The sequence below is a fragment of the Littorina saxatilis genome, linkage group LG8 (genome assembly GCF_037325665.1).
Source record: "Littorina saxatilis isolate snail1 linkage group LG8, US_GU_Lsax_2.0, whole genome shotgun sequence".
Lineage (NCBI taxonomy): Eukaryota > Metazoa > Mollusca > Gastropoda > Littorinimorpha > Littorinidae > Littorina > Littorina saxatilis.
Genome location: NC_090252.1, coordinates 9,227,843 through 9,246,521, shown reverse-complemented (window position 1 = coordinate 9,246,521; position 18,679 = coordinate 9,227,843).

Genomic DNA, 18,679 nt, shown 5'->3' with positions numbered 1-18,679 from the left:
TGTGGGTAGAAAAAAGTCTGAACGTTTGCTTGATTGTATATTTACTGATGAAGTCTAATTGGTAGATGGCTCTTCTCAAACTCATGTCCTGCAGCAGCACGTTACTTGTAAGGGTATTTTTGGCAGCGCTTTTGACAGAAGAGGTACCTTCTAGCACTGTTCACACCCATGAAGTTTGGTTTTGTCCTGCAGAAGTACAACAAAAAGCTCTTGTACTGACCTGTCAGTAATACTCAGCTCTCAAAGAAGAGCAGACAACCTGAGGAAAGATTGAGTGACGTCTACTAATGCATGCCATACTTGTCAAGCCTTCTGTTCCCCAATACCACTGAAGAACAACACAGTATCACAGTCTGTAAAACTGTGAAACATGGGCAGGCAGGGTGACTTCTCTGGGCCAAGCAAAAAATGGCTGAATCCTTTTCCATAGCGATGCACACTTCATAGGCAGAAAAACGGATATCAGCTGGGATGAGAAGCAGATTGTCTTAGATTTCTGGCCTCCTCTATGTCCATGGTGTAGAAAATCCACCTGGGGTACCCTTCACACAAAAGCTGAAAAGTGACAATTTTATTTGAATAATGTTTACTATCTCAGAGAGTTAGCCAAAGCCTTCACACAAAAGATAAAATGCAAGAATTGTATTTTAATTATTTGTATAATTCTTACTATTTAAGGTCAATACAAAAAACTGTTTCCAGTGACCCAACTGATTCCAAAATCCTGCTGGCCGCTACATTCGTTAGAATTCTAACAGTCGCTTACAGAATGTTGACCCTTGTGAGGGTATGGTAAACCCACCAAATTCACAGAGGTAGCTTACGCATATGTGTGTATACATGTTCCAGTTAATTATCAAAAAAGATGCTAAGGCCTAAAAAAAAAAAATAGGTGTGGTTACGGTAACCCGACCTACCCTATTTTTAGGGGCCGATCCTATAACTTTTTATTACATTTGTCCACAAACAAAAAACAAACAAAAAAAACACGAGTGCAAAAAACGCAATGAAAGCGAAAGCGCCCGTGTCGCACACTTATTTCCCTGTCAAATAGGTTTAATTTGTACACATTAGAAAAAAAAAGTTAAAAAAAAAAAAAAGTGATTGCCTACCTACCTACCCTATTTTTTTTGGCTATGTTACCGTAACCACACCTATTTTTTTTTTTGGCCTAACTGTTGAGCTACCTAACACCAACCTTGATAGTAATGGTGAAATCAGCTCGTTTGTGTGGCACCAGCAGAATTGCTCATAATGTATTCACGCAGCACTCTTGTTCTCAGGAACCCGCATGTGGTGTAACCCTCAGTTGTATATCCTGTTAAAATAAAATGCACATCAATGCAAGGTCAACCTATAATAAGTAAAAGGTTGAGAGAAAAAAGTAACAAACCAAAATTGTAACAGTGTTGAGACTCAGAGAGAGGTACCACTTTTTTTAAAACCACTCATTTCTCATTTCATTAGCACATAATTATTGCATACTTTTGTCTTTTAGCTATCATCTTTGAAATGGTTGTGCTTTCCTTCTTTAGCAATGCATTTCCAGGACGTCAGCGTGTTCTTTGCCAGCAGGATGCCGAATACGTAGGTTGTATAGAGCTGTTGGGAAGCCAATAACTGGATACATGGTGACATTTTAGCTGAAAAAGGTCAAAAATGAGAGATCTTTCAAAATCCTTCCTGTCGGCAGCAAGTCTCGCGGAATCTCCTTTGACAAAAGAGGGAGACAGAGACAGACAGACAGACAGACAGACAGAGACAGAAAAAGGGGGGGAGGTGTATTCACGGAGTTTGAGAGGAAAACACGAGAGCAATAATGGGGATCTGATAGTAGCCTTGTCGGGCCAGGACGGTTTTTGGTGTACTGTATCTAAAAGCCTGGCGGTGTCTGTGATCAGGAACTGAGGGTGGTAGTCGGAGTTGGCCTTTGAAGTAAATCAAATTCGTGCTGGTTTTAAGTTCACAAGCTTGACCTTTTCTACAGTATGAGATGGATATTTACTTACGGATATTATGAAATGGTACTTTTCTTTGTTTTTCTTAATTGCTTGTCTTTTTTTATTGTCCATTTCGATAATTGGATGTTTTTGGTCTGACAGGTTTGTGACACGCCTGATATCTTCGACAGCTCTCATTCATACTCCGAAGGTTTTGGGGCACTTCTGCGATTATGTCATCGTCCAAACACCATCATCTTGTATACCATAACCCTTGGTTCAAGGTTTACACAGGAAGACGTCGTAACTTTTATGACGTATAAAGATGTCTTTGATGAACACTTAATCATGGTTGGTTTTACTCGAGGGGATATGCTCGAGCGTGAGGGCATATCCATTGAAGACTACATCCAAAAAGACTACATTCCGACAAGTCTAAAAGAAATTCTGGAATATTGTGGATGGAACTATTTCGTCTTTAAAAACGGCGCTCCCATGTCATCACGAAATGAGCAAGCCAGACAACTGCTAGAAATAATCGAATCTAAGTTAAGGTCGCCGTCATCTGTGAACCTCTTAACGCCAATTGCCGACTTACAACTCAGATCTTCATTGTCACTCGCAGTTGCAAGCGACGAAGCAGAGTTCGGGACTCATTGGATGGACAAAAAGCGGCTTGATTATCACAATCAAGCATTGAACAGACTATCAAATATGTCAATGCAGGCCTCAACACAGCGTTCGGAAGAGAGGCGCAAGTCTGTCATGTATGATGACGCCGTTGAGACCGATAGATGCTGTGTACTATAATCATCAGTTAAACTTGTGTGATGATGTACACTTAAATGTCCGTTTTCTCGGCTAAACTACTTCTTAATTTCTGATTTGTAGTTGTGCTAATTGGGGAAAAACACTGAAGCTGATCAATTGGGGAAGGCACTTTAAATAGGCTGGCTCACTTACATTTAGGGGCAATCGTAGTCACTATAACAAAGACATTTAGTAATATTACGAAACTCTTCTCATGGAATCTTTTACATAACTGACAAGATTATTAGTGATACTTAGGGTAGCACTTTGGCCACACAGAACCAAAACAAATGATGTATACCGTACTCGTGTCAAAAATCCGGATTTTGCTGTATACTGTTGCTGCGTTTCAGTGAACGTACCTCGGCAGTAGTCTGCCTCTTTCTAATATCGATTCTCGTATACTTCACGGTTTTTATACAGTCTAACCCACTTATAAGAACCTCGCCTATATGAAACATCGGTTACAAGAAAGGATTTTTTGTATCCCTGCCAAATGTCTTAATTTCTACGACCTAGAATTCTCTGGATTTGAAATATTTCGTTATAAGAAAGCCTCGGTTACAAAAACTAAGTTTTTCTCTTCCATGACATGCCTGTCCTCTGATATAAGAAAGAACCAGTCAGTTTAGATTTACATTTGTTGCAATGCTTGCACAGAATGTCATACAGACAGACCGGAAAGGCTAGACATGCACCTGAATCGAAAATTGATGTGTTCGAATGACTCCTGTATAAGATGTTTAAATGATTGTGCAGAATAACTTCAACACGCGAACTTAGAAAGTATTTACTTCAATTGCCTGTTTTATTTGCATTCTCAGCGGCAGTCAGAACGTGCGAATTGTATGGCTCTTTCTCTCAAGAGAAAACTAGAGTTTGTTGATGCTGTCGGGTCTACGCTCGCGCGTTTTTCTTTGGGATTATGTTTTGTATTATTTTATGATTATCCAAGTAAAGTTGATTTTCAGTTTAAGGGAATCTGTAATGGCTGTATTTGCTTTTGATTTTGACTCTTTTTCAGCAAACAGGATAGAAACGATAGGTTGTTGTTGTATCTAACACTGTTTCCCTTTTTTTATTTTTCGTTCTGTGGTTATTATAGAATTTTTTTAAATAAAAAGTACCAAATTGGTCCATGTTTTAAATTTCTGATGCAGTATGGATGTTAAATGACATTCATTTATAATATTTGAATCCTTTACCATTTTTATTTACATTGTGTTATGTAATTCTCCTGAAAGCGTTCATGGGCTTTCCCTAGCTGTTAGTTTGCCATCCGAATATCTTTTGTTTGGGTAAACAGAGCGTGTTGTTTCCTTGCAATTCAACTTCTTACTCGATATTTTTTTTCCACGTCCAGTTTTCCAAGTCCAGAAATTACAGAAAGACTTTGATAAAACATTCTTTCCCTTTACATCTCAAAGCTTACCAGTCTTACATTTTTCATGTAAACGTTGTGTTTATTCCTGAAAAGTATAATCTAAAACGGTGTATCTGTGGTATCCAAGACACAAATAAACCTCATCTCTTCCCCTAGAATGATGTCGTAAAGCTGAAAAATCAGCAAACATAAAAGTGCACGGGAGCAGGGTACTTTCCTATTGTCCCGAAGATAAAAAGTTCTTAAAGAGACAGTCCTTTTTCGCTCACTATCTCAGATCAATCCGGGCCTTTACATAGGGTCAGATGATTGCTCGTACAGTTAGCTTCAAAAGGCGCGTCATAGTATTGATTGGAGAATATCAAAGCGGGTTTCAGAAAAGAGTATTTCTTGCGTGTGTGTGTCTGTGTGTGTGTGTTCAGCGATAGTGGCTAAGCTATTCATGCACAATAACTATTTTTACTTGTGTGAGTTGTATTTTAAAATTCATGAATGTGCATTGAAAACTTTGTAAAGTCTATTAGTTTCTTTCGATGTTTATCCTACATACGTGAGAGAGACACTCGTGAGATAATAATCGTTCAAATCACACGTGTGTATATCATGTAAATGAGGTCATGTCAAGCAAGTCTGGCAGGGACCTGTTGTTCCACTGCTTATGATGCCAAAGTCAACGAGACAAATGTCATTATAGAAACAAAAATTGCGCTCGCTAATTACCCTCGATGAATCTTTAGAACTAACACGTCACGCCACACTTTCAGAGTGACGTTTCTTTGCTTTGACGTAATAGATTGCACGAGGGTTTAGAAGAGATCGAGGTTCCAAAACAAGCGTCTTCAATTTAGCTGTCTGGACTGCAGGACATTTTCAGTAAAATACACGTAAGTACAGTATGTAGGATAAACAGAATACTACATGGCTTGCTGTATCGTTCCAGATTTACACTCGTTGCTTTTTCAAACAGTGAACAGCTCGCTTTCGCTCGCAGTTCAATATTTTTTTTTAAAAACTCGTGTAAATCTGGTACGACACAGCAAGCCATGTAGTATTCTCTATTTATCTTTATTTGACTTTGAATTGTGTACAAAATAATTTATTCATGTATGTTTTTGTGAGGCGCTTATGAATGTATTGGGATTTGCGCACTATAAATATGACGCGATGAAGCCAGACTATGTTTTAGCAGCTGGTTATATTATCGGAATACACATCTAGTATGTTTTAGTAGTTTTAGTCGTTCTTTAACCACTGTGATGTGTCGGAAGAGTTTATTTTTATGTGCTGTTTTAGAGGTACATTTTATCAGTATGGAACATGTTCAGTTCGGGAACAGGGGTTGGAGAGGGGGGGGAGTGGTGGGGGGGGTCCTAGGGGTTCCGATAGCTCTTAGGGTTTCATAGTTCTCACCATGTCTGTATAGTGTATGTATTAGTTACTGTGATACCAAATTGTCTTACCCATGTATGTATGATGCTATGCGCCAGTGATGTATGAATGCTATTTATTTTTGTTTTTATCACACAGCAAGCTGCTTTCCTCGTGTATTTTTTATGTTCATTCATGTATTGTACACTTGGCAATAAATTATCTATCTATCTATCTATCCTCATTATTAATATTATGCCACTGTTGCTTACATGTTTGATTTGTTAGGGGCAGTTCAAAGACAGCTTGTAAATCATCGTATAAAATTGTAATTGTATTTTGCATTCATTGATTTTCTTCTTCTTCCGCTTTACGGGATGCGACTCCTACGTACACTTGTGGGTTTGCAAGTGTTGGCTTTTATGTGTATAACCAGTTTTTTCTCCCGCCATTATTGATTTTAAAAAAGGCTGTTGATTTTAATTCTTTCTTTTCTTTCTTTATTTGGTGTTTAACGTCGTTTTCAACCATTCAAGGTTATATCGCGACGGATTGATTTTAATTTGACTTACATTATTGTGGCCTAGTTGGAAAACAAATATATATTCAATTGTTTTGTTCTTTAACGAAGGTATTACAGCCATGGTGATATTTGGTGCTTACTTGAGTGGCTGAAAGCCAACCATACTCTAACAAACCCTAGTTAGAGACATATAATATTGCCTTTGCACCTGGTAGTATTTTTTTGAATTGTCACGGCTGTGCACTAAGATATATACTCGCCAGAGGCTCGTGAGTCCCTTGATATTCATCCGCTGGGTCTTGACTGAAATACCAGCCGCATAAACAAAAACACTCGTGTTGTAACCTCCATGGCTCAGAAATGGTGTCAAAGCCATTTTTTGCCAACTTGGCGTCCTTGTTAACTAATTGTTGTTAACAGAGATGCACTTGGAAAACAAAACCATGTTAGTTACATCTGACACATGTTAAGGTTTCTTTTCCCAATTGAAAAAAATACCAGTTAGGTGTTTTTGTGTAATTATGATGCAATTTCTGGAAAATATATACTACGTTTTCTGCAGTTTTTTGTGACAATTGTTAACAGTGGGTATATCTGAATCAAATTTATGTCTGATTGTGAGGGGAACAAAGATGAAAACTATCTTTTTTTTAACTCAGAAAAGTCTGCAGAATTCATTGCATACCTTCTTTTCAAAAACATTCATTTGTGTGACGAGTATTGTGGCCGGAAACACCAAAGTGATGTTCATAACTATTTGTCGTAAGAACTCTTGCAAATAAATGCTTGCTTGCTGTCAGTAATCAAAACTACTGCCACCTTGTTGAATTTCATATTTGTGATCAGACTACTGTTGAGAATCTTTTGCAACTTAAAAATTCCTGATTTGTGTTATGGTTTGTTGCTAAACAGAGCCAAATTGATGAACTTGCCATTTTGTCGTGAGAATACTGTGTTATGAACAGCATTTTTTAATCAGACAATTGCCAACCAGTACTGTTCTATCCACCATTTGAGCATCAGAACACTTCATTTATGGAGCCTTTTGGGTTTAACAGCCAGAAAAATTTAAGATGACAAAGGAATACCTTGAGAAAATAAGCGAACAAGTTGTGTCGTAAGATTTTCAGACAGAGTTATGAACTGCAATGCTCACTGTTTTTGGCTCACGTAAGTGTAGCCTATGCGATGATAAACTTTGTCTGTCTGTGCGTGCGTGCGTGCGTGCGTGCGTGCGTGTGTGTGTGTGTGATAGAAACTTTAACATTTCCGAGTCTATGGATTACGTCAGTCTCGGTCAAAAGTGTTTGACGTGTGTGATAGAAACCATTTGAAGACGTCACATTATGACGTAAGAGGGTTAGACGTCACGCAAAGGAATTACTGAACGTCTCGGTCATTGTTATTGTGAGCGGGCCGAGACTACTTGGCAGATCCAGGGTCTCGCTTTCTTGCACAGTTTCACCTATGCTTACTGTGTGTGTGTGTGTGTGTGTGTGTGTGTGTGTGTGTGTGTGTGTGTGTGTGTGTGTGTGTGTGTGTGTGTGTGTGTGTGTGTGTGTGTGTGTGTATGTGTGACGGAGTGATTGAGTTTGTGTTACTGTTTGTCGATTTCTTACGTGAGCCTTGAAGGCTTCGCCTCTTGTTTTCCTTGTACTTTGTGGATTTTTCCCTTTGCAGTGGTCATTGACTTACTGTGATAGATGAATAAGTTGTGTGGGTTCAAGTAATATGTGACATCTTGAATCAACATCTTCCAACGTGTCAAAACACACAATTTTCCTACTTAATTTAGTGTAAAGTTATGAACATGCATTTTTTCGAAAATTGTTAAGGAAGTATCAAAGAAATAATCACAAAGTGCATGTTTACAACAATGGTTTTATAGAAATAAACTTTCTGGCACATTTTCCTTTTGATCAACATTGACAAAGTCGTATGCTAACGTTGTTCATAACTTTCCCCAGAAAATTAGTGTTTCATGCATGTGGGTCCTAAAGTAAAGGATTGTATTGTCACTTAAGATTCAGAAAGTGAATGAAAGGTCAATAAGTCTTAGATTTGTACAGTTGGTACTAATCTGGTTTTCACTGGAGCAAAATGTTCTGCAGATTGTGTTTACTGGCACAGTTCATAACTTTACACCAAGGTCTGCTGTATAATTTGTGTTAAGTTATGAACAACAACCAAACTCTTTTTGTAAACACTATGTTCATATATTCAAAAAGAAACAAATGGCTTAGGATACTGTAGTTTGCCTCGTGTGGTCCAGGAGAATAAGCACATTTAATGTTTGTGATAGAAATGTATGTTCATAACCTTACGAAGCAATCTGACTTACTGTTAGAACATGCTGTAAAGTTATTAACTGTCAAACAAAATGTCTTGCAATGTCTTGGTATTGGCTTTTCTATGTCGTAAGAGGCGACTAACGGATTCTGTTTCTCTTTTTACCCTTGGTAAGTGTTTCTTGTATAGAATATAGTCAATTTTTGTAAAGATTTTAGTCAAGCAGTATGTAAGAAATGTTAAGTCCTTTGTACTGGAAACTTGCATTCTCCCAGTAAGGTAATACATTGTACTACGTTGCAAGCCCCTGGAGCAAATTTTTGATTAGTGCTTTTGTGAACAAGAAACAATTGACAAGTGGCTCTATCCCCTCCCCCTTTCCCCGTCGCGATATAACCTTCGTGGTTGAAAACGACGTTAAACACCAAATAAAGAAAGATTGGCTTTTCTTTATACCTTTTTGTCTTACCATGTATTTCTTGTTCCATATTTACCCATTTTGTTCAATTTTGTTTTTAAAGTGGCAGACTGGTCTTTGACTGCGTTCGTCTTTGTCGTGTAATGTTATGAACATGCACCATATCGATGCCAATGTTTCTGTCTATACTGTGTAATTCGAGTAATTCACAATATTTTTACTCCCTAAACCTAATTGGCTTCTATCTGAAGTTACTGAATGAATTTTCAGCCATGAGAGTCGTCTTTGTTCAGATTTTTCAGCAAGATTGTTGTAAAGTTATGAACTCCTTCATCGTTTTTTAGAATGATAGCTGAGCACTTAAAGTTACAAAATATTCAATTGGATTATTGTTATCTCTCTTGAGTGCATGTCTTCTGTACATGTGTAATGTATCTAAGTTCTGCACCATTTGGCTGCTAGTAGCAAAATATAACTATGTCACGGTGTAAAGTTATGAACAAAAAAAAGGTAATAACTTATTTTTCGGCCTGTGTTTAAGTTTTTAACTTGAATTTTGACTGGTTGTTGACAACATGATTATTTCTGTCAGTTGACTTAATATTTCAATTAACTCAATATCTGATGTCTGGCTTTTGTCAGTTTTTCTTGTTTTTGTGCTTAAAAATTCACAATGTTCGTTACATCAGGCTTAATGAGACTTTTGTACCTAGATTTGCATGTGGTACCCATCAGAATATTTTTACTTACATTTTTGGCTTGCTTTATACCAATTCCCTTTTTATTTGCTCAGAAGAACATTGAGTTTTAGTCTTAATTATCTGAGTACCCTCACATTGTTGTAAGGTTATGAACTGCATAATTAGACTTCATAATCTCTAAGTTTGTGTCTTGAATTTCATTCTGGTACTATACAGGCTGTTTCATTTGAGGGTTTCTTACCCAGTACAACTTTTATTTTTCATGCTGTGTCATCTGTTTTCTCTAAATCAGCACTTTAATTGTGTGACATGGTGTAAGTGTTATGAATAGCACATGCGCACTCTTTTGTGCACTATGTGCCCAATAAGTGTCCGATTTCTCTAAAAACTTGTATTGTTTGAATTGTTATCTTTGTCTAATTGAGAGCTATATGCCCTATGCAAGTCATTATTTCAGTAAATCACTTTGTGTCACAATTTTCGACACCAAATCGACACCAAATCTGAGCCATGGACATATATATATATTGTTTATATATATTATATATATATATATATTTCAATTGTTTCTTTCACAATTTCTGATGTTTTATATATATATATATATATATATATATATATCGATGGGCTAAAACCAGAACCAATTACCTCAAAATAACCTGTTTTGCAACTTTATAGTTATTTGACTTATGGTAACATGATTCTCACTTTCTGTAAAGGATTCTTGAAAATCTTGCATAATTGCGTATTTATAAGTCATAATTTGTTCTGGCTCCAAGCATTTCTCCTGCTCATCTTGGAAGCAGAACCCTCTAACTCCATCCAGGTTGGAAGCAGAACGTGCTAAGTTCAGTTTAGTCTGTTCTGCTACTGAGGCCTGTGGGGAAAGGGGAGTGTTTCACAGCGAGCCAGATGCAGCCATCGTCACCTGACCTCTTCTGCTTGCTGTGTCACAGTCATTTTTCCTGTTCACAGCGCAGCCAGATGAGCGCACATTAGCGATAGTGGTATCTGGTCTTGACCCTTTCTGTGTGGTGTAGGATTTCCTCCAGCACACAGAATAGTGTAACTAGCAGTAGTAGAGTCTGCTGTTGACAGAAAAAGGAATTTGATAGACTGTGGGAACTAAAACAGGTCAGTGACACCTGTCAAGTGTCAGTATCCGAATTCCTGACTCCGGATGTACAGGGTTGAAACACAATTAACTTTCCTGTGATAAAGAGTGAATGAAGAATGAATTGGAAAAGATGCAGTCCCTTGATATTGAGGGAGGAGGGTGGTAATAAGGGGGTTGGGGCCGGGGAGGGGGGTTGGTGGTAAAGTGGGTGCAAGGGGGTGGGGTGGGGTGGGGGGGGGGGTGGTGTCCTAAACTGACAAAAGGATGGTCCACTTTCTGAAAACAATGGAACAGAGAACAGCTCTCTGCCATTTTTACATCTGCTGCACAGTCAATTTGGCTGTTGCTCGAGTCAGGACACAGATTCAAGTGAGTATCTTCAAGTATTATGTTTTTCCCCATTTGAACAGACCATAAAAGCTGAAATTCAGATTCCTTTTTTAAATATAGGGGATTAACCTTCTGATTCAGTCTAAATCCTGTATCTGCAAACTGATTCCTAGCTTTTTGTGTTTTGTTTTCCTAATTGTAAAACACAGGCAGGTAAATGTGTTTGTTTCAGCGTGAATGTTCTTGCGCGCGTGTGTGTTTGTTTGTGTCAGTGTGTGTTTGTGTGTGACGGTGTGTGCATGTGCTCATGCCTTAATGTTGTAGTGTATCCATGCAGCTCTTTAGTGTTTGTTAAAAAATAAAAAAAATGTAAGTGAGTGTTTACAGTATTTGTGAATGCTTGTAAAGATGGATAGATGAATGATTTGGTTGATGGATTTTGTCAGTTTAATTGACTCTAATATATTTTGTTATTCAGAGGTTATCACAATGTCAAACTGATGAGCATGAGTGGTCAGAGTGTAATCAAGTACTAATGTTTCATTTGTTTGTGTGAATAGAAACACGAAAACTATCCAAAGTTTTAACGCAGAAGCGATAATACGGAGGCAATTACCTTTTTTTTATTATCGGTTAATAATTTTAAAATAGAAGTACATGTAGTAATTGCCTGTTCAAAGGAGATAACATTCATAGTATCCATGTCTTTTGCAGACGCTGTTTGAAAGGAGATGAATCACCAGGCCGTCCAGGCAAGTAAGAAGCACCATGCATTTCAGGAAACTGTCCTTCGGATTCACGGATTACGGTTGCATAATCTCCTTTCTGCCAATGCTAAAAGTGAAACCTGATGACTTTGATGCGTCTCCATTGGCAAAATCTACCCCAAAATATGACGATTGTGCTGTTTCTTCAATCGAAGATCCTTTTGAGAACATGGTGAATGGGGGTTATCCTCCTGTTCGAGTCATGCATATCAACTCCAATACTTGCTGATTGTGATTCCACCCCTCAAAAATGAATCAAGCTACCCAACTCCTGTACATCTTTCTCCTGTGTGTGCTTCCACAGTTTCTGTTACCCTGTAGGTGTATTCACATCAGCTTGTAGTATATATGTCAGACACTGCTCCTTTAGGTGAAACTACCACAGCATCTCTTCCATCTGTTTATGGAACCCCAACAAAGAAAATTCTGTCATCGATGAAGGAAGCATCCTATGTGACACCTCATGAGAAGAAGTTCAGCCGAACTTAAAGACTCTGCAACCCGGGACTACGGGAAAAGGTGTGTTCGAAAAGCGAAGACACTCAGAGATGAATGTTACACAGGATTAACTGGTCAAACGGCAAAGACAAAAGCAGTACAGGAGGTCGACTGTTAAAAGTGCAAAATGTGTATTATTTATTTCGACCTTTGTGCACAACATTTTTGTGAAGAGGAAAGTACAACAAAAGGTAAGAATGCCAATTTGTTTTCTTGATAATGAACAGAGTAGCATGCAGTCAGGATCTAAAGCTCGTGATTTTGTTACCATTTGCATTGTGTGGTTAAAATGCGCCTTCAGCCTTGTGTTTATTTGTTTGTTTGTTTGCTTGTTTGCTGCTTTGTTCGTTTGGTTTGTTGTTAGTGTTATTGGGTGTGTAGTTTTGTGCGTAACGCAAAACGATATGAGCTGATACAACATAAGATTACCGTTGGGATTTCTTGAAAAACACAATATAAAAAAGTGTAATGATTTCAGAGAGAGTTTTGTGTGTGTGTTGTTTTTGTTAGGTGGTTTTTTATCGCTATGAAAAGTACCGGCAATTTAATTTTTATTTATGCGTGTTGCGTTCATTAGGCCACACAATGAATGAATACATGAGTCCTTGATGATATTTTTGCAAGTGACTTGACATTTGTTTGTTTATGACGGTAATAAACTTTGAAAAACGATTTGAACTAATGTACAGTATAAGCTTTGCTTGGAAGCAGAACATGCTATGTGTGAGGAGGCTGCTTCTGACTGCTGTAGCACAGGCCACAGTGGGGTCTGTGTGGAAGTCAGAAGCAGCTATGGTGCACTGGGCTTTTCTAGCTCCAGAACTGAGAAAAGAGCAGGAGTGTATTCTGGAAGCAGAACAAATTATACCTTTTTTGCATATGAAAAAGTTGTTCAATTAAATTGATTACTAGTGTGCATGACCAGTGTTTCCTCTAAGTCAAGTGTGTAAAATATGAGGGCTACAATCCTGTGTTTACTATTTTTTATAAGGGGTTGAAATCTTCAAGTGGCCATTTCTCAAAATGGTGGAAATCCAGTTAGATGGTTCTGGTTTTAACCCATCGATATCTAGCTATATATATAATTAATTATATTAATGTGCAACACAGGCACAATCCTCCCCTTTAGCTGCTGGCCAGCCACTACCTGATACCCCAGCTGTTGGCACCAGCAGGCTGGCCCTTCTTTGGCCCCTATTAAAAACCCTGGATGTTTACAATTTTCAGTGATCTATTGCAAGTGCTGGCAACTTTGTGGTTTCCCAGGATTAACTGTGTTAGTGAATTGAAACTTTAGAGTATGCACCAGAGCAAAACTGGTTTTGGTTACCGGTATTCTAAATGGAGTTTTTATTGTTGAAAGAGAGCAGGGTTCTGAGTTTTTTTTCACAGTGGTAGATGTGTTGTTGACAGTTTTGGTGCTGTGACATGGAATTTAACATACTATTCCTACTGTGTTTTGTGGTACCTGATTGTGGGTCTGTGTTTTGAACTGTCATGAGCAGTGCTGTGCAGGACTTAATTTTGGAGAAAAAAAGTTTTTTTAAGAGCAAACTGTGATCTGTGTATTTGGGTGTTCATTTTCTGACTGGCAATAGGACTTGAAAGGTGTGTGTGTGGAGTTTTTGGTTTTTTAAATTCAGCACACTTCGTAATGGAAAAGCTTCATACGAAAGAAGCACACTTGGAGAGACTACATTCTCTTTGTCGTGTATGTGGAGAAAGATTAAAAAAGAAATATGACACTGTAGTGAAATTGTGTAGGTATTCCACCGTAGAACAATATTTGCTTGAGAGTCACTGTGTGGATTGTGAAAATTTGGACTTGCACTACATGGAGAACAGGGGGTAAGGAAACACATTCCTTTGTTAACACCCTCAAGGGCCGAGTTCTGGGAATAAACAATGATGAAGATAAGATCAGAGTGCTCATGAAGGAACAGCTAACCATTGTCTCTCCCCTCCTTAGAACAGCAGTGTCAAGTCCAAAGTAATGAAACCTGTCTAAACTGGCCTAAATTACAGTGTCTCTTCATGGTTCTAATTTTGTATAAGTGTTTATGTTCCTTCAGAGACAACAGAAAGGTGTTTTATTTCCTTCTTTGAGAAGTGTCTTTTTGTGAAACAAGTTTGAATACGATGTACTGAAAAAAATCTCAACCTGCTTCTGTGATACAGTTTTAAAGAATTAACTATCAGCAACTGACTCTGTGACTGACTAATAGAATAACCAGAGTTCTGTAGACACAAACAGTGAATGTGAGAACCCTCTCTCTCAAAGTGTTTACACAAGCAACAGGAGTATCGTTAGCTGCTATCTTGCCTGGCGCGCGGCCCCCCCATAGTGGAGTAATTAACCCCTTCCTGCCGGCTAATAGGATTCGGTGACCAGACTGGTGGTGAGTGATTGACCGGGTCACGCTGCCTGGCCAGCCCAGCTAAAGAGTGGGCTCTGCACAGCAGTACTATCAATAAGCCTTCTGGGCTTGTAAATGCATTCTGTGCGGTTTTTACACCGCTTAGGGAGAGAGAGAGCTGTGCACATTACTGGCTTTTTACATTTAGTCAAGTTTTGACTAAATGTTTTAACATAGAGGGGAAATCGAAACAAGGGTCGTGGTGTATGCGTGTGTGTGTGTGTGTGTGTGTGTGTGTGTGTGTGTGTGTGTGTGTGTGTGTGTGTGTGTGTGTGTGTGTGTGTGTGTGTGTGTGTGTGCGTGCGTGTAGAGCGATTCAGACCAAACTACTGGACCGATCTTTATGAAATTTTACATGAGAGTTCCTGGGAATGATATCCCCGAACGTTGTTTTCTTTTTTTCGATAAATACCTTTGATGACGTCATATCCGGCTTTTTGTAAAAGTTGAGGCGGCACTGTCACACCCTCATTTTTCAATCAAATTGATTGAAATTTTGGCCAAGCAATCTTCGACGAAGGCCGGACTTCGGTATTGCATTTCAGCTTGGTGGCTTAAAAATTAATTAATGACTTTGGTCATTAAAAATCTGAAAATTGAAAAAAAAAAATGTATAAAACGATCCAAATTTACGTTCATCGTTTTCTTCATCATTTTCTGATTCTAAAAACATATAAATATGTTATATTTGGATTAAAAACAAGCTCTGAAAATTAAAAATATAAAAATTATTATCAAAATTAAGTTGTCGAAATCAATTTAAAAACACTTTCATCTTATTCCTTGTCGGTTCTTGATTCCAAAAACATATAGATATGATATGTTTGGATTAAAAACACGCTCAGAAAGTTAAAACGAAGAGTGGTACAGAAAAGCGTGCTATCCTTCTCAGCGCAACTACTACCCCGTTCTTCTTGTCAATTTCACTGCCTTTGTCATGAGCGGTGGACTGACGATGCTACGAGTATACGGTCTTGCTGAAAAATTGCATTGCGTTCAGTTTCATTCTGTGAGTTCGACAGCTTGACTAAATGTTGTATTTTCGCCTTACGCGACTTGTTCTTTTGTACAGACCCCCTCTTGACAACAAAAACCATGCAGGAACGCTGTGTGGTTATAGCCACATAAGAATAACATTATCACTTGTGCACAAAACATATCCTAACAAAATCCTTGTAGTGTATTGACAGTTTCTGGGAAATCAAGACAAGAGGTAAGGGGAAGGTTTTATGTTACTATGCATTTACTTGCCGATTCCCTTGCTTCAACGAATGGCTTCTCGTTTGATTCAACCAGAGACATACATTCTATCTATGTCTCTGATTCAACACAAAAGCGAAATGCATTTCAATGTTATGAGAAATCAGGACCCTCTGTAGTTTCTTTATACTTACACAGGCCCAAGAGCTGCATTTGTCGTCTTGCAAAGAAATAAATGTTTTAAGCACTGTTGTATTGGTTATATTTCGTTTCTCGAAATATGTGCTGGTGTGTGTGTGTGTGTGTGTGTGTGTGTGTGTGTGTGTGTGTGTGTGTGTGTGTGTGTGTGTGTGTGTGTGTGTGTGTGTGATTGCGTTTGTGTGTGTGAGTGAGCGTGCATGCGTTTGTGTGTGTATGTGCGTGTGTGTGTGTGTGTGTGTGTGTGTGTGTGTGTGTGTGTGGGGGGGGTTTAGAGTGGTTGTGAGTGTGGGTGTATTGGTTTTGTTTTTACATTCAGTCATTACAAGTTTGTTTGCAATAAGATTGTATTCAAAATAAGGATCATGAAACAATAAGTACCAAACGATTAGAGCACGAACTTAGGCAAAAGCTTATGGCCAAATCAAATAAAAATACAAACATGATGATGGACGTGACAATACTAATTTTCTATACAAGTATACTAATAATAAAAACTAAACACAAAACAAAACAAATTGTAAAAGCAGTTAGAATAATTTAAAGGAGAAGTAATACAAGTAAACGGGAAACAACTGCAACAAACTAACTAACAAACAAAGATAACCGTTGAAGAACTTTGACGCACTTACGAGTGAAATAAACTTAATGTTCACAAACCTAAACACTTTTTTTTTTTTTTTTTTTTTTAGAAAGTAATTTATGACGAATATGTGTAAATGTATACAATGTTACCAATCATTTACCTCATTAAAATAGAATACAATGTCACATTAAGAGAATGTGTGATCACATGCATAACTCACACACACACTGACACACACACACACACACACACACACACACACACACACACACACACACACACACACACACACACACACACATGGACACATGGACACATATATTCATCCAACTGATTTAATGACAGGTTTTGCCCATAAACGATTACACGGGCTCATATATCAAATTATCAATCTAAACTGACACAGGTTTTAAAACACTTCCTGAAGATAGCACGCTACTACATTCGAGCAAATGCACGTTTTGTTCTAAAAAATTAATTTGAAGTACGTCTTGCACCAGGTCATTGCTAAAATACAGAGCTTCCTGTAGTGTCACGCCTCAAATATGATGCAAAAACCTCCCGTTAGACCATAAAGGCGATTAACATCTGCTTCAGTCAAGAATACGTAACACAGAAAGAACGTAAGAATGATAGCCAAATAAAAGAACTTGTCATCATTTTCACGAGTTTTCATTCACAGGCACCTGGGAAATAAATCTCATGTTCCCCATGCAATAAATGCCCGGTTACCATAGTTGCAGGAAGCAGGTTATACATGGATAATCAAAAGCAAGCCCAATAGAAACGCTCGGGGATTCTTCGGCTCTTTTCATTGGCGTTTCCCCAGACCTAAACAGACGACACGACACTGCTTTGCAAAGTTCCAAAAACGAACTGGCAAACTGGCAAAACTAAACAAAAAACAAAACTACTTCATGAAAGGTCATAAATTCATCACAAACAAATGAAACCTACCGATATGTTTTGTCTTCTTACAAAGTCATGGAGTGCGTGTATCTGTGTTTCGATACACAGACGTTCGGAGAAACACGAACATCAAGTTCAAGTCAAACCAATTGACCCCTGACACACACATTTTGACCCGTGCACAAGACGTTGTATCGATAAACGAAGCGCAAATAAGAAACAATAATAAAAGCAAAGAAAATAGCAACAAGATATGCAAACATCTAACAAAGCCGAGCAAGCAGAATAACAGGTCTAATGAAAAACAAAGAGGCACTGAGTCGGAAACAAGATCGCGATTCTTTCCTTCGCTGCACGACGCAAATCTTCTGTGACCTTTGACCCAACGTAGCTTCCACATTCGATCACGAAGCTTAATATTTACAACTGAAAGCCGAGGGGGTGGAATACCGAGATGAACCTACAGAACTGTGCATCCTCAAACCTGACATATTCATCCCAACATTTTATGAGCTCAAAAACACAGAAAGTTGCTTTCACACGCTTCGATTGCCAGTGGTTATTAAAACGGAACTCGTGTGGTTATCAACACGGAACTCGTGTTTTAAAGCATGGCTCCCTGTGTTGATTGTGCACTTATTTTCTCACTAGCAGTTAAGCCCGGCTTCGCCCGGGAGTAAGCGGAGCCCTGTAGCAATTTAAGACGCTCGCTATCCCATTATCATTAGCTTTACCTCCTTTGTTTGGATACAAAAAAAGAGTTATCTCCCTTACCTTCTAGAAATTTCCGGAACTGTCCAGTTAATTTTTCTTTCTTCATTTCTTCCCCTCATAGGAGCAATAGCGAGTCTCTAATATCACTGGCATGATGTGCTTGCTACAGGTGAACAGTAGGCACTGAACTGGTCTTGCACCATATAGGCTGTATTCAATAAATGGGAGGTCCATAATCTGAGAAAGGAAACAATGAATCAAGAAACTAAAACCCAGGTGCACATCTGCGGCACCTAGGGAGTGTACGTGCACACTATCTTGTTCCTGCCTCTTGTGGCGACCACAGACAAAAAAGAGTTATCTCCCTTACCTTCTAGAAATTTCCGGAACTGTCCAGTTAATTTTTCATTCTTCATTTCTTCCCCTCATAGGAGCAATTATAGCGAGTCTCTAATATCACTGGCATGATGTGCTTGCTACAGGTGAACAGTAGGCACTGAACTGGTCTTG